The following is a 12,597-nucleotide window of genomic DNA, read 5'->3' on the forward strand; positions in this document are numbered from 1 at the left end:
TCATTACGTGACAACAACAATTGTGTTAATTTTCGACTATGCAAAATTGCTGCGTTGACAGTATTTCATAAAAATATAATATAATTTATACTTTCAGGTGTGGTGAGTATATATTTAAGTGTGGTGAGCTTAAAATGCTGCCACTAACTTTTCAAGCCTTAAGTAATTCTCTCACTTTAAGGGCCTTTATAATTTAAGTAAATTTGGCACGACATAGACGATTTGTTGGCAGTGTTGTTTGCTTGCTGAGCGATAAAGAATCTTCCGCTGCAACAAATTCAGCATTTCGATACTTTCTTATAATAATTTACTTATTTTCATTAAATTTCTCTTAATTTTAAGTACTTTTTCAATGCAATCCACAAGATCCAAGTTTATCTCTTCTTCGCTTCATTATTTTTTGCACTTAATGCTGTTGTTTCCTCCACTTTATTTTGTTGTTTGTCATCATTTTCATTTTCCTTTTACTTTCACTATTCTACTTTATTTTAATAATATTTGGCAAGCCGCCTCCCTCCAGCCGGTGGCGTCTGGTAAGCAGTGAATGTTCTTTTTGCTTTGTGCGCTTTCTAGAGACATTTTGTTTATTTGCTTTCTTAATATTTTATTAATTTCACGCTATCCTTCTTTTAGCTTCGCTGTGACGCTGTGACGCTGGGATAAATGCATATGTGACCATCTTGAGTGAGTGATTTGCTTTGTGGTCTTGGCTCTTTATGTTAGCCTCTAATACTCCTACTTAATGTCCATTTACTCCTTCTCTTCGAACATATTCGTAAATTCCCGAAACAATATGTTTGTAGGTGTGTATGTAGCGTCGCTTACAATTACTCAATTTCCTTTCAGACGCCCCACTCTTATCTTTACTACATCATTTATTTGGCTTTCATTTGTTTTGGTGTCGGTGTTAGCTCATTTCACTTTTAGGACCTTCGAATGTCTTACTGGCGCTTGTCTATGTTGAGAAATATCTATGTATGTATGTGTATATACACTCATACAAAGCCATTAAGTTTAGCTAAAAATAAAGAATAATAAGTTCAGTTAGCCATTAAAAGCATTCAGTAGCTTTAAGAGGTCATAAATGAATATATGTATGTATATACATATGTATATATACAATTGTAGTAAATTTACCTATTTTATATACTGAAAGATATGTCATCACAAGTACCAAATTTTATCTACCTCAATTCATCTTTAAATCACTTTGAAGAGTTGACCAACTGCATTCAATGTAACATCTAGTTTATTCGGATATAGTACCTCGAACTATTGGCGAAAGCGAGGAAACCCTAACAATGTTAAATAATTTTTTTTTCCATCTCCATTTTATCACCTATAACTTGTATATAGCGCAAATTTATGATCTGAGAGTTTACGCTTTATTGGATGTTCATTGAGTGGATCAAGATAGCGGAATTAGCGTAAATAAAATATGCCAAAGTAGAAAAAACAGAATAGTTGGGTTCACTTTTAAAATAGAAACTAGAGTTTCAGTGGCATTTCTTCGAATTGCAAAGCTTTTAATAAATTGTTTTAACCCTCATCGAGACCAACGCGTCTGGCCAGGCATATTTTGTTTTTAAATGTTATTTAAACATATTTAGAGTGTAGCAAACGACTTGCGCTTCCAGGTATTTTATTGTCTATAGAATTCAGAAAAAAAAAATTCAAGGATATCGTATCGAAAAGGACGAAAAGAGGATATTATAATATTACACCTTAGTCGAGACCAATGGTGCTTGGCATATTTCGCGCCAGTTCTCATCTTGTTTTTTATTATTCTGTTCGCTTTGGTTATAATAATGAGTGATGAAGTGGAATATGTGTATAATACACGATTACGTTCTAGAAACATGAGTGTAGATTTTTATGATCGCTTAACATCAGCATTGGTAAATGACATTCAAAATGAAAATAATGATGAAGAAGTGGATGCATTCGAAAGCGATGACGATGATAGAGATGTCGATTATGTGCCATTTGAAGATGCATCGGATATTGAAAATGAAATCGAAATCGAGCCGAATGAAATATTAGATAGCGACGAAGAGGAAGTAATCGATGGTGTAGAAGAAGAAGAGCGTGAAACTCCAGCTGCTACTGAAACTTCTTACTACGGTAAAGATGGGACAGAATGGAAAAAAGAGCCTAATGAAGCAATTCGTACTCGTGCACACAATATTATGCGCTTTAGGCCTGGACCGAAGCAACAAAACTCTGTTCCCATTGATGTATTCAAACAGTTTTTTACTGCCAATATTTCATTCATTATCATCAGTCAAATAAATCGTTATGGAAGAGACCAATTTGCAAAATGGAGTGCAGAAAATCTAACCTCAAAACCTAAAGTTTGGGTGGATTTCACTAGCACCGAACTTGATTCATTTATTGGCGTTCTTATTGCTTCTGGTGTAACACACAATAATATGCAGTTTACACCACTTTTGTGGCAAACAGATGCTCTTCCCATCTTTCGAGCGGCGATGCCACTCAAACGATTCAAGCTATTGACGCGATATATCCGTTTCGATGATGGCCGCACACGTTCATTCCGACCACAATCTGATAAGGCTGCCGCAATTCGCGATATATGGAATTTTTTAAATGAAAACCTCGCCAGAAACTATGAGCCGCATGAAAATGTAACGATTGATGAGCAATTGTTTCCGTATCGTGGCAAGACAAAGTTTACGCAATTCATGCCATCAAAACCAGCCAAATGCGGTGTGAAAATCTGGTGGGCATGTGACTCACAAACAAAATACCCATTGCAAGGTATATTGTACACGGGAAAAAAGGATGGCGAAGAGCGTGAAGTGAACCAAGGAGAAAATGTATTGCTCAAACTTGTGAAACGGTACGAAAACACCGGCAGAACAATAGTAGCTGACAACTTTTTCACAACACTGACAGGAGCCAAACGATTGGCTACCATTGGACTTGCTTTCGTCGGTACTATTCGCGCCAATAAGAAGTGTTTACCCGAAGAATTGAAAAAAAATCCGTCTCGTCCGTTGCTTTCTACTCTTTTCGGGTTTCACTATAATCTCGTTTCGATTTGATATGTTCCGAAAAAGAACGAGCAGTCAATTTGATTTCAACCCTACACTACACAAAGGATTGTGAAGGTGAAGCCAAAAAACCGGAAGCAATTTTATTTTATAATTCAACAAAGGCGTTGACTGCATGGATCAGATGGTTACCCATTACACTACAAAACGGCCAACGAAACGATGGACATTTGCCTTTTTTTGCAACTTGTTGGATGTGATGGGATTGGCTGCTTTCGTAGTTTGCAAAGAAATCGACCATCTAGATAAAAAGAATGCACGACGCACTTCTCTTTACAATTTATCGAGAACATTGTCTACGCCCAATATCGAAAATCTTATGAACAATCCCAATGTCATCAAACATCTATCATGTCGTTTGGCTTTTGAATCCTTTTTCGATCGTTCACTCAACATCCCATCACCATTAGTAGCTTCAACATCAAAAGGTGCTGACACACTCAAAGGAAGGAGAGATTGCAGACTTTGTTTACATACATATACATATTTAATTTTTTCATTACAGCCAATGTCGGCTCATATGTCTGTCCACAAATAAGTGAAAAAGCTCTATACTGTTCAATTTCTATAACCAAAATTTCCTGAACGACTGATATTTGAAGGATGTACCATTGACCGTCGACATAGACCCACAGATTTTACTCCATGTGACTTATGCTTCAGTTAGTGACCGTCGCGTAACCGTAGACCGAATCAGCTGATACCAGCTATCTTATGAGGGCTCAATTTAAATGAACACTCATCACTACTTACATATACATATATAATAATATAATTCATCAGAATGACGAGACGATTTGAACTGTCTGTCTGTCCGTCCGTGCAAGCTGCAACTTGAGTAAAAATTAAGATATCTTGATGAAACTTGGTACACATGTTCCTTGGCAAAAAAGTGAGGAGTTTGTAGATGGGTAGTAATTGAACCACCGCTGCGCCCATAAAACGCCATTTAACGAATATTTATAAAGTACCATGACTAAGCCGAAAATTAAGATACAAAGCTGTTGCTCTTGCGACAGCTCGAAATAGATGGAATCGGTTAATAACCACGCGATAAATCAATAATGATACAAGAGGAGTCGGTGTCAAAATTGTACAATTGAAACTTGATTCCGATCGTTCAATCAGTATGGCAGCTAAGTATATGCTATAGTGATCCCATATCGGTGGTTCAGACAAATGAGTTGCTACTTGGTGAGAGAAGGATGTGGGCAATATCTGAAACTCTAAGGGTCTAGTTCGCGTATATATAGACTGACGGGCAGCCGGGACGTTATATATACATTTCTTTGATAAGGTCTACTATGTATCATTCCGGGTGTTACAGACATCGTGGCAAGCATAAAATACTCGGTTAATGCATAAATATGTATACGCCCTAACTACAAATAAAACGTTCCCACTTGTGGGATGGTTTCCAAAGTAAAGTGAACCATTTTGAAGTTTACACCACCTATATTTATATCCCCGCAAAATCCAATTTATTGCATTCAGCATATTGAAACAGAACAGGCCACTACAAGCTTGAGAGCCATTTGAATCGCTACAAAAAGTATTTACACCCAGCATTACGAGCGGATCCGTGTCTTGCAGCTTATTTGCATGAGATAGCGAGCAGTGTCATCATTTACTTTAATGTCCGTCCACTTTGACTCTATTTACTTTCACTTAAGTTCTTGAATTAACAACAAAGGATGCAATATCCCACGGCAGGATGTAATATGAGCTGCATTCCTTACCTCCCACCCACTTCGCTGCCATTCACAGCAGACGCTTGTTGTGCGCCGCTCTTAAGACCTATTGTTGTTGGATGCTGAACGCACATGTTGTTGTTATTGTTTTTGTTGCTGCTGTTTCCTGCTATACATGCCGAGCATAATTTAATTTCACATATTTTATGCTGTCCGTATAAATTGTTGTTACTGTTGGGGGTGCAGTGACGAATGGAGTGAGAGGATGTTGCTGGAGGTACAGCACTATTCAGCATAAAAAGTGGTATATGTATATGAAGAGAGGGCATTTGAATGAGAGTGATTGCGGGTTCAATGATTCGATTAAGCTGTACTCAACACCGAGTGCAATTAATACTTCAAGAGACATTCGGTTGATTATTTAAGAAATGCGTTGCCAAAAATTAAAAAAAAATGGTAGTTATTATACGATAGCTCATATCCTAAAACTTTCATAAAAAAATATTTAAATTCTTCGCGTTTTTAATCACCATATACATTTCCAACCTTACCAATTACCTATTATAGTGCGACCATACCAAGTCTTCCAGGAGATTTTAGGTTAAGTGCTTTATTGACCTTTTATTTCTCTTAAGCTTAAATGTTATATTGATATATTCCGAAGATTCTGTTTAACTACAAGGATTGTGTATGTCATACCAGCGCTAGTCTCAAGATAGCTTTTAAACACTCTAAATTCATCCCTATTTTAAATAGAGTATATGTACATCCATGCGATTTTTGAAAGCTCTTCTTTTTCAGTGAGGTTGTTATTGGATTGTTTTCTATATTGCTTTGCCAATGTTTGCTGGAAACAAAGGGAGACCACGAATACATTTTTGCATATTAAGCTTAAGTTCGTTTTGTAAATTTTATTTTTTCCTATAAAATCGCATATTTGAAAAATGTTCTATGGATCTTTCTGAACAACTTTGCTCAAGAGACTAGTGGTATAAAACCGGTTTCGAGCCAGCGATTTTTAAGGCGAAATTTAAAAAATCTATGGGAGATATGTGATATAGTTGGCTATACTGGCCGATTCCGACAAATTATCTATAGATTATCAAAATGACTCTGGGGATGTTCGAGCAAGCAAATAACTGAGGCAATATTGCAACCCTGATGTTTTTTTTGCAGATACTCAGCTGATACTTAAACAAATATTTTGCGCGGTGTGCAGGTGCATTGAAGAAGTGAAGTTTAAGAAGTCTTAAAACTGAATTTTGAATCAATTTAACAGTGGTGTATAATTATCTTAAATACAAAAAAGCAAGGAAACAAAGTTTTTGCGTAAAAAAGTGGCTTATGACCGAAATTTTAAAGAAGAGGGCAATAGTAAAATCGCAAAACTTCTTTAAAACAAATTCGATTTTATCCTCCAGATATATATTTATCACATTTTCAATGTCTCGTGAAACACAATTAATGATAATAATTAGTTATAAACAAAAATAAAGAGCGATTTCGTTTGCCTCATTTTTTCCATCATAAATTTTGTTGATGCCGATTTTGTCACTTTTGCGCGCAAGAAATGTCAAAATTTGAGTTGCTCGAACGTTTGACATTTGCAAAAGTCGCTACATTTTTGCGTCGAACATGATGCTTTGCAATATTGCCGCAGTGATTGAGACTCGAACATCCCCTCTATGTATTAAATCTCATTCAGATATCTCGAAAACTGACGGGAAAGTTTTATGAATCCTAAAAGCTTCGCCTTAAAAGTCGGTGGATTGAAACCGGTTTTAGACCCATATTCTTTTGGGCAAAGTTGTATAGAACAATAAGTAGAACATTTCCCGCATATGCGATTTTTCCGTTTTGTTAGCTCCAGTAAATCGGCCCGATTATTGAACTACTGGAAAGCTTATCAAAAACTTACTTTCCTCCAACAAAAATCCATCCTCCAGCATAAATCAATATTTCATAAATATTTTCTTTATCGATGCAAAGTCATAGATTTATTGAATTTTTGGTGTTTTTATGCAGAAAACAAATAAAACTTGGCATTTCAAATGTACAACAAAAGCAGCTGTGCCCAGTTTGTGTCTCTGGCTGTGCCCGTTTTATGGCATTTGAAAATATTCAAATAAGACATATGAGCGGAATATTCGAAGCTAACAAAAAACTATCGCAACGTCCACACCTGCTATTTGCATAGTTTTTCTTCGTTTTCCACTTTTTTGCTGGAACTGGCAGTTGGTGCTAACTTTATGGCAAATAAATAGTAATAAAAAACTGGCATGGAAGATTGTGATTCAATAAATATGTGGGTGAATGTCTATCAAGAATATTGATATATTGACATGTACCAAATGTGAGCGAAAGAAATAAACAATTTAATTAAATATCTTCCATATTGCAAATTACGGATATTATGTGCTCGGTTTGAGGGCTAAAACTTTAAACATAACCTAATTTTTGGGTATTGTGCCCTTTTATACGTATCAATTGCGTAGTCAATAATACTAATTTTCTTTATAATATTCAATGTAGAACAAACCTGCACTGTTTCTCGATATAAATAATCACTATGTTATGATTGTTTTCCTATTGCTTTAAATATTTGCTATTTATTCAATAATTTGGGCCGAATTCCCGGTGGTACTGCAATACCGGGCCAACCCGTGATGGAGGTGGAGCAAGCCCCTAAAACACTCCGTCGATTTCCAAAAATCAGTTTAACATTTGTTGTCCTCCGATGGAGGATCTATCAGATGTTAAGCTGATAAGAACAGATACTACACTTTGATCTTAGCCATAAGGCCGAGAAGCGATAACTAAATACAGCCAATGGTAAACTATTTCTGGGAAAATGCATCTAAAGTGTATGAGAATTGATAGATATAAACGAAAGTCAAAGAAATAGTCAGTGACAGTTCAGGCGTGCAACCTCTTCCGCACATCGAAGGATGAAAGGAAAAGGTCGCTAAACCTCAAGCAGGTAAAGCACCTTTACGGCTTGTTGTTGCTTCCTGCGCATTTTAACTGCATTGAATAATGATTCGGGAACGTATGTTGCATTTTTATATTTCTGCTAGAAAGTTTTGCTCTGCTTATCCATTTATTTTAAATTAAAGTCGTGAAAAGAACTGAGTTTTGACTACGCTTATTTTCATTATTTGCAGCGTTGTTTTGTTTTTGGGATAAAAAATATATAATTTGCTATACCTTTTCTATACTAGAGCTGCGCTAAATATTTTGGATAAGTCGTAGCTGTATATTATTAATAATGTACATATGTATGTAAATGAAATGTTTATAGTTCAGAAGGAGATTAAAGCGAGTTATTAAAATTTGGCTACTATAAGGAAGACGAAACAAAACAGAACTACCAAGTAAAACATATAAGTCGTCATGTACAGGATACCATAATCCAGGTATTATTTTTCCTTAACCCTTGATCAAAGAGTAATAAATGGTTCTGAAAAAGTTTATTTCAAACGCCAAGAATCAAATCAAAACAATTGTCAATAAGACCGATTGATTTTTCGAGCAAAAATTTCAAAGCTGACTCAGTGTACTTCTGTACTGCACTGAATTTAAGGCAAATAATTTAATAGCTTTGGAGAAAGAAATACATACTATCGTTATTTAAGTGAATTTAACATGAAGTTCTTCAAACCTTTTATCATCGAGACGAGAATTATCTCAGAAAATATATACTATCACTTTAAATCATTCAAAACTTATCGGGGTTTTTTCTCTCGGGAAATAATTTACAAACAAATTATCATAGCCTGAATATATATACGAGTATTATTAAGTTTTTCTCAAAGTTTTCAACACCTAGAAGGGGAGTGTCGGACAACCCGTAAACATATATGTAAGCTGATTATTAAAATATAATTAAAATTAATTTTGTAATTTTCTTTAACATTTGAAGTTCGTTTATAACTTTCCTTACTGTAGCTTTATAACTTCATTTGAGAGCATTTTGTACTGCTTGAAAATGTCAATTTCTAACCAAGACGGAAAGAATAGTTTTAGACGCCGATAAACTTGTGCTGTTCTATATTTTTTTGAATACATGTTTTGGTTAACGACACAGGTATTTGTTAGAACCCACTTTTATTGTTATTTTTCCAACTGACCCATCACCTTCTCAACCACCAAATTTACTACCGCTGCTCGGCTGCCAAGCTATGAAAATAACTTTATGACATCCTCTCTATTTTAACATTTTTCTTTTCAATTACCTTCGTCGAGGCTCTAAAAATCAAACTCATCAGCAATCACTCATCACACTTCAAAACCGGAAGCGATAGCGTGTTCAACTCCCTACCTCCCTTCGTCGGTTGCTGAGTAATGGCCATGTCTGAAGTGATTTTTCATTGCTGTCATGGCACAAATATTTTACAATGCGTATAATTTTATCACACTTCACGCACAAGCTAACGGAAAATCTGGCAGGCCAAGGAAGCAAAGTTGTGGGTGAGAAGAATAGGAGTAAATTACAGGACATTAATTCTTCTGCTCCTGATTTTTGAAAGAAAGTTCATGGCATAGGCGAGATATATGTGTATTTAGGTTGTATAGTTATATGAAAAAGTCCTCTGATAGAATGGCAAGGTAGCAAATGAAATCTGACAATAAGCTTTTTAGCAGCTTAACCGTAATCCAGCTACTTTGTAGTGCGGAGATACAACTTAGAAGCAAATGTGTGTCTATGTGCATTTGAGTTGAAGAGTTTCCTGCTATTGAAGGAAGTAATATTCCAAAGCCCTTAAACGGCATTTGCATAGTAAATTATAAGCACTCGCATTTACTATCCATGCGGAAAGTTTAAAATATACTTAAGAAAATATTTTGTGATTCGCTAACTTTTTAATAAAAGAATAATACTTTCAATGTAATAATCATTAAATTACATAAATGCCTTCTTGGCTTTCTACATTCCCACTTTTAATATACATTACTGAATATTTCGTGTCCTTGTTGTTGTAGAAATTTAGTCATTTGTTGCCTCTGTACATAAATTATGAAATTTAATAACGGTGTTAACGAGGTGTTTGCCATAAATGCTGGTGTAATTAAATGACAAGGAATTCAAAAAGTAATAGACTGCTTTTTTGGGAAAATGGGTATGAATCAGATTATGCTTGAATTTACATTAAAGGAAAGCGTGTAAGAGTCAATGAACTTTCCAAAAGATATCCACACGGGAGTGAGTTTTATCTTCTAAATTTGTAGGTTGCCATATGGATAAATATATGAAGTGAGGAATTCTTGTACCAGATATTAAGTGAGAAATTATGTATTATACCAGCGAATAACTTCCACTAAAAATGACAAGATTGCGATATGTCACGTCATAAACAAAACGAACTGTCAAATTTTCATTTATAGGGTCATTAACCAATTTATTATTTCTGTCAAATTATCTAGTCAACAGACACTTTGCCTTGCTTTCTATTTCTTTTTAAGATATTTCACAGTTTGGAAATTTTATTTTAAAGCAAGAAGGCAATTCACTATCGGCTATCGTTTCTTTTGACATTAATCAGAACCTGTTGACTTGATTTTGATCGAGCAAATATAATCATAGTGGTGAGACATCGGCGGTTCCGACAAATGAGCAACTTCATGAGGAGAAAAGAAGAAAAAAATAATCAACTCAGTTCGTCGCACTGGACATATTTAAACATACTTTATGGGGAATCCGACGTTCTTTTCTCGGTTTTACAAACTTCTTGATATACTTGGGGTAAATTAAGTTTGTTTAGTGTATAAAAATGCAAAATTCACAAAGTGAACGGTATATGTATGTCCATGTGACATCGTGGGACTATTATCTATAGAGATATATAATTGGGTCTCAAAACCAAATTGAAAACTTCAAATAGAATTTTACATATTCTGTTATTAAATGAAATTCTTCCTTTAGCGCAATAGTTACATATACAAATTAAGTTTCTTTTACGCCTTCAACAAACCATTGTGGGGTCTTCAGTTTAAACTAAACGGCTTTACGCGCTACGTGTGCTAAATCGTATGTCGTCACTATTTTATTGCGCAGATTTGCTTTTAATTCCTCACAACACTTTCGGCATAATCGCTTACAAGGTCATAAAACCCCTTTTTATTGCTTTGCAAAAGTCAAGAGACGCGCTGCCAAAGTATTGTTGAAAACTGTAAAATTCCGTTATAAAATGTGGGAGCCTGGGAAAACACACCAAAGCCAACGCCGGCGCGAGTGAGTAAAGGATGAAACACATAGACGACGGCAAGCGACAGGCAGCAACTGAGCACCGTTACTTAGAGAACAGACAGCACGACTTCACGGCAGTAGGCTTGCAGTTAGTAATTTAAAACAGTGAATCGGCCTATTTACATAGTTTTTGCACCCAAAATATTACTCTGTACACAATATTTAAATTTCTTTCATACATCCACAATGGAGAGCTTTTATGGATGGAAGGAAATTGCGGTACGCACGAAGTGGAGTCGTAAGGTAAACTCTATATAAAATAGATTACATTCTGATCTTTAAGTCTTTAATAGAACTAGAGTGCAAAAAAGGTGGAAAAGCCACCGTGGATCCTCGAAAAGGTGTAAGAGAATAGAGAAAGTCGCTTCGGACAGTGGCGCTGAAACTTTGAGAAAAAATGGAGGTATTTAGAAGAGATACCAGGCGATAAGTATGTAATTATATTTTATTACATGTTACGTTTATTTCATAATATATTTAACAGTACTATTGGAAATTCAAGTGAAAAAAGAGGTAAGTGAAGTGCTGGAAATAATAGATGGGTATTTAGCTAATATTTCACTGTCCGCAAACGAAAGTTTACAAGGTAAATCTTCTGATGTACGTCTTTTAACAATTTTCTAATTATTTTATAATCCATGCTCGCAGGAAGATCAAAGTGAGTTTTTGGAGTTTGGCAGGCGCATTTCAGAAACTTGCGCAGCATTCGTGGGTCAAGCACAAAAGCAGGACTATAACGCACTTAATTTTCCTCGTTTAGCCGCGAAAATAGTAGAAGATGATCTTCCGCCAAACGTTGTTAACCATTTAGAGGCCAAAGTTTCGGTTTAAGTGTTTATTTTTATTCATGACATCTTTCTATTGTATAATTGTTCTATTCGTTTTCCTAATAGTGATCACAATAAATCGAAGCTAGAAACCTTCATACGAGTAGCTTTAAAAAATGCTCTCAAAACTCCGTATAAAATCAGCTGCAGTCCTCAAAATGTTCATGAGGCTGGCTTCAAGCCGATATTTGAAAACAAGAAAATTTCGCTGTCGCTACGTCGCGTCATGCAGCCGTCTATGTGTTTAAAGCTTCAAGCTTTAAGTGAAGCAAATATAGGTAGCTGGCAAACAGCTGGGGAAATGTTTATGAAAGTGCAAGAATGAAAAGTGAATAGTAAACAGTTAGTCGAGAGTGGTGGCGAGTAGTGACGAGTGTAGCGTGAGCACTGCGGAGTGAGCTGTGCGCTCTGCAGAGTACATTAAAAAAGTGATGATACTTGATATGCAGCGAAATTAAAGCACTGCTTCAGCTGGCTGCTACGTGCTCAGCGTTGCGCTCAGTAATTTGTTGGCATTAAAGAATAGTTTGTTTTTTCCTCAGGCATAAAATATTTCATTTATTTAAGCGCTTGCATTTGCTGCCGTCAAGCTAATCTATTTTGCGCCAAAAAGTATGCTATAGAATATGAAAATTAACAATCTGTTTAACACAGGCAATTAATTGTATAAATTTGTAAATTGTCATTAATCCTCTGATAGCTTAAAGTTGGAAAAGTAGTTTAATTTCAAGGGCGCCCAGACAAAATTGAATATT

The 12,597-nt window shown here is 35.5% G+C and overlaps 1 long non-coding RNA gene and 1 other non-coding gene across 2 annotated transcripts in view; both read right to left on the bottom strand.

The window, feature by feature from the left end:
• Positions 1 to 12,597, bottom strand: part of LOC126762714 (uncharacterized) — a 97,092-nt gene continuing 84,495 nt past the window's right edge. Inside the window, exon 5 of the long non-coding RNA XR_007667500.1 lies at positions 1 to 1,018. This is a non-coding gene — a long non-coding RNA (uncharacterized LOC126762714). The remainder of the gene's footprint in view (positions 1,019 to 12,597) is intronic.
• LOC126763812 (U2 spliceosomal RNA) lies at positions 7,385 to 7,582 on the bottom strand. Its single transcript, XR_007667677.1, has one exon. It is a non-coding gene; the product is annotated as a U2 spliceosomal RNA (small nuclear RNA).

The sequence above is a fragment of the Bactrocera neohumeralis genome, chromosome 6 (assembly GCF_024586455.1).
Source record: "Bactrocera neohumeralis isolate Rockhampton chromosome 6, APGP_CSIRO_Bneo_wtdbg2-racon-allhic-juicebox.fasta_v2, whole genome shotgun sequence".
In the NCBI taxonomy this organism is placed as follows: Eukaryota; Metazoa; Arthropoda; class Insecta; order Diptera; family Tephritidae; genus Bactrocera; species Bactrocera neohumeralis.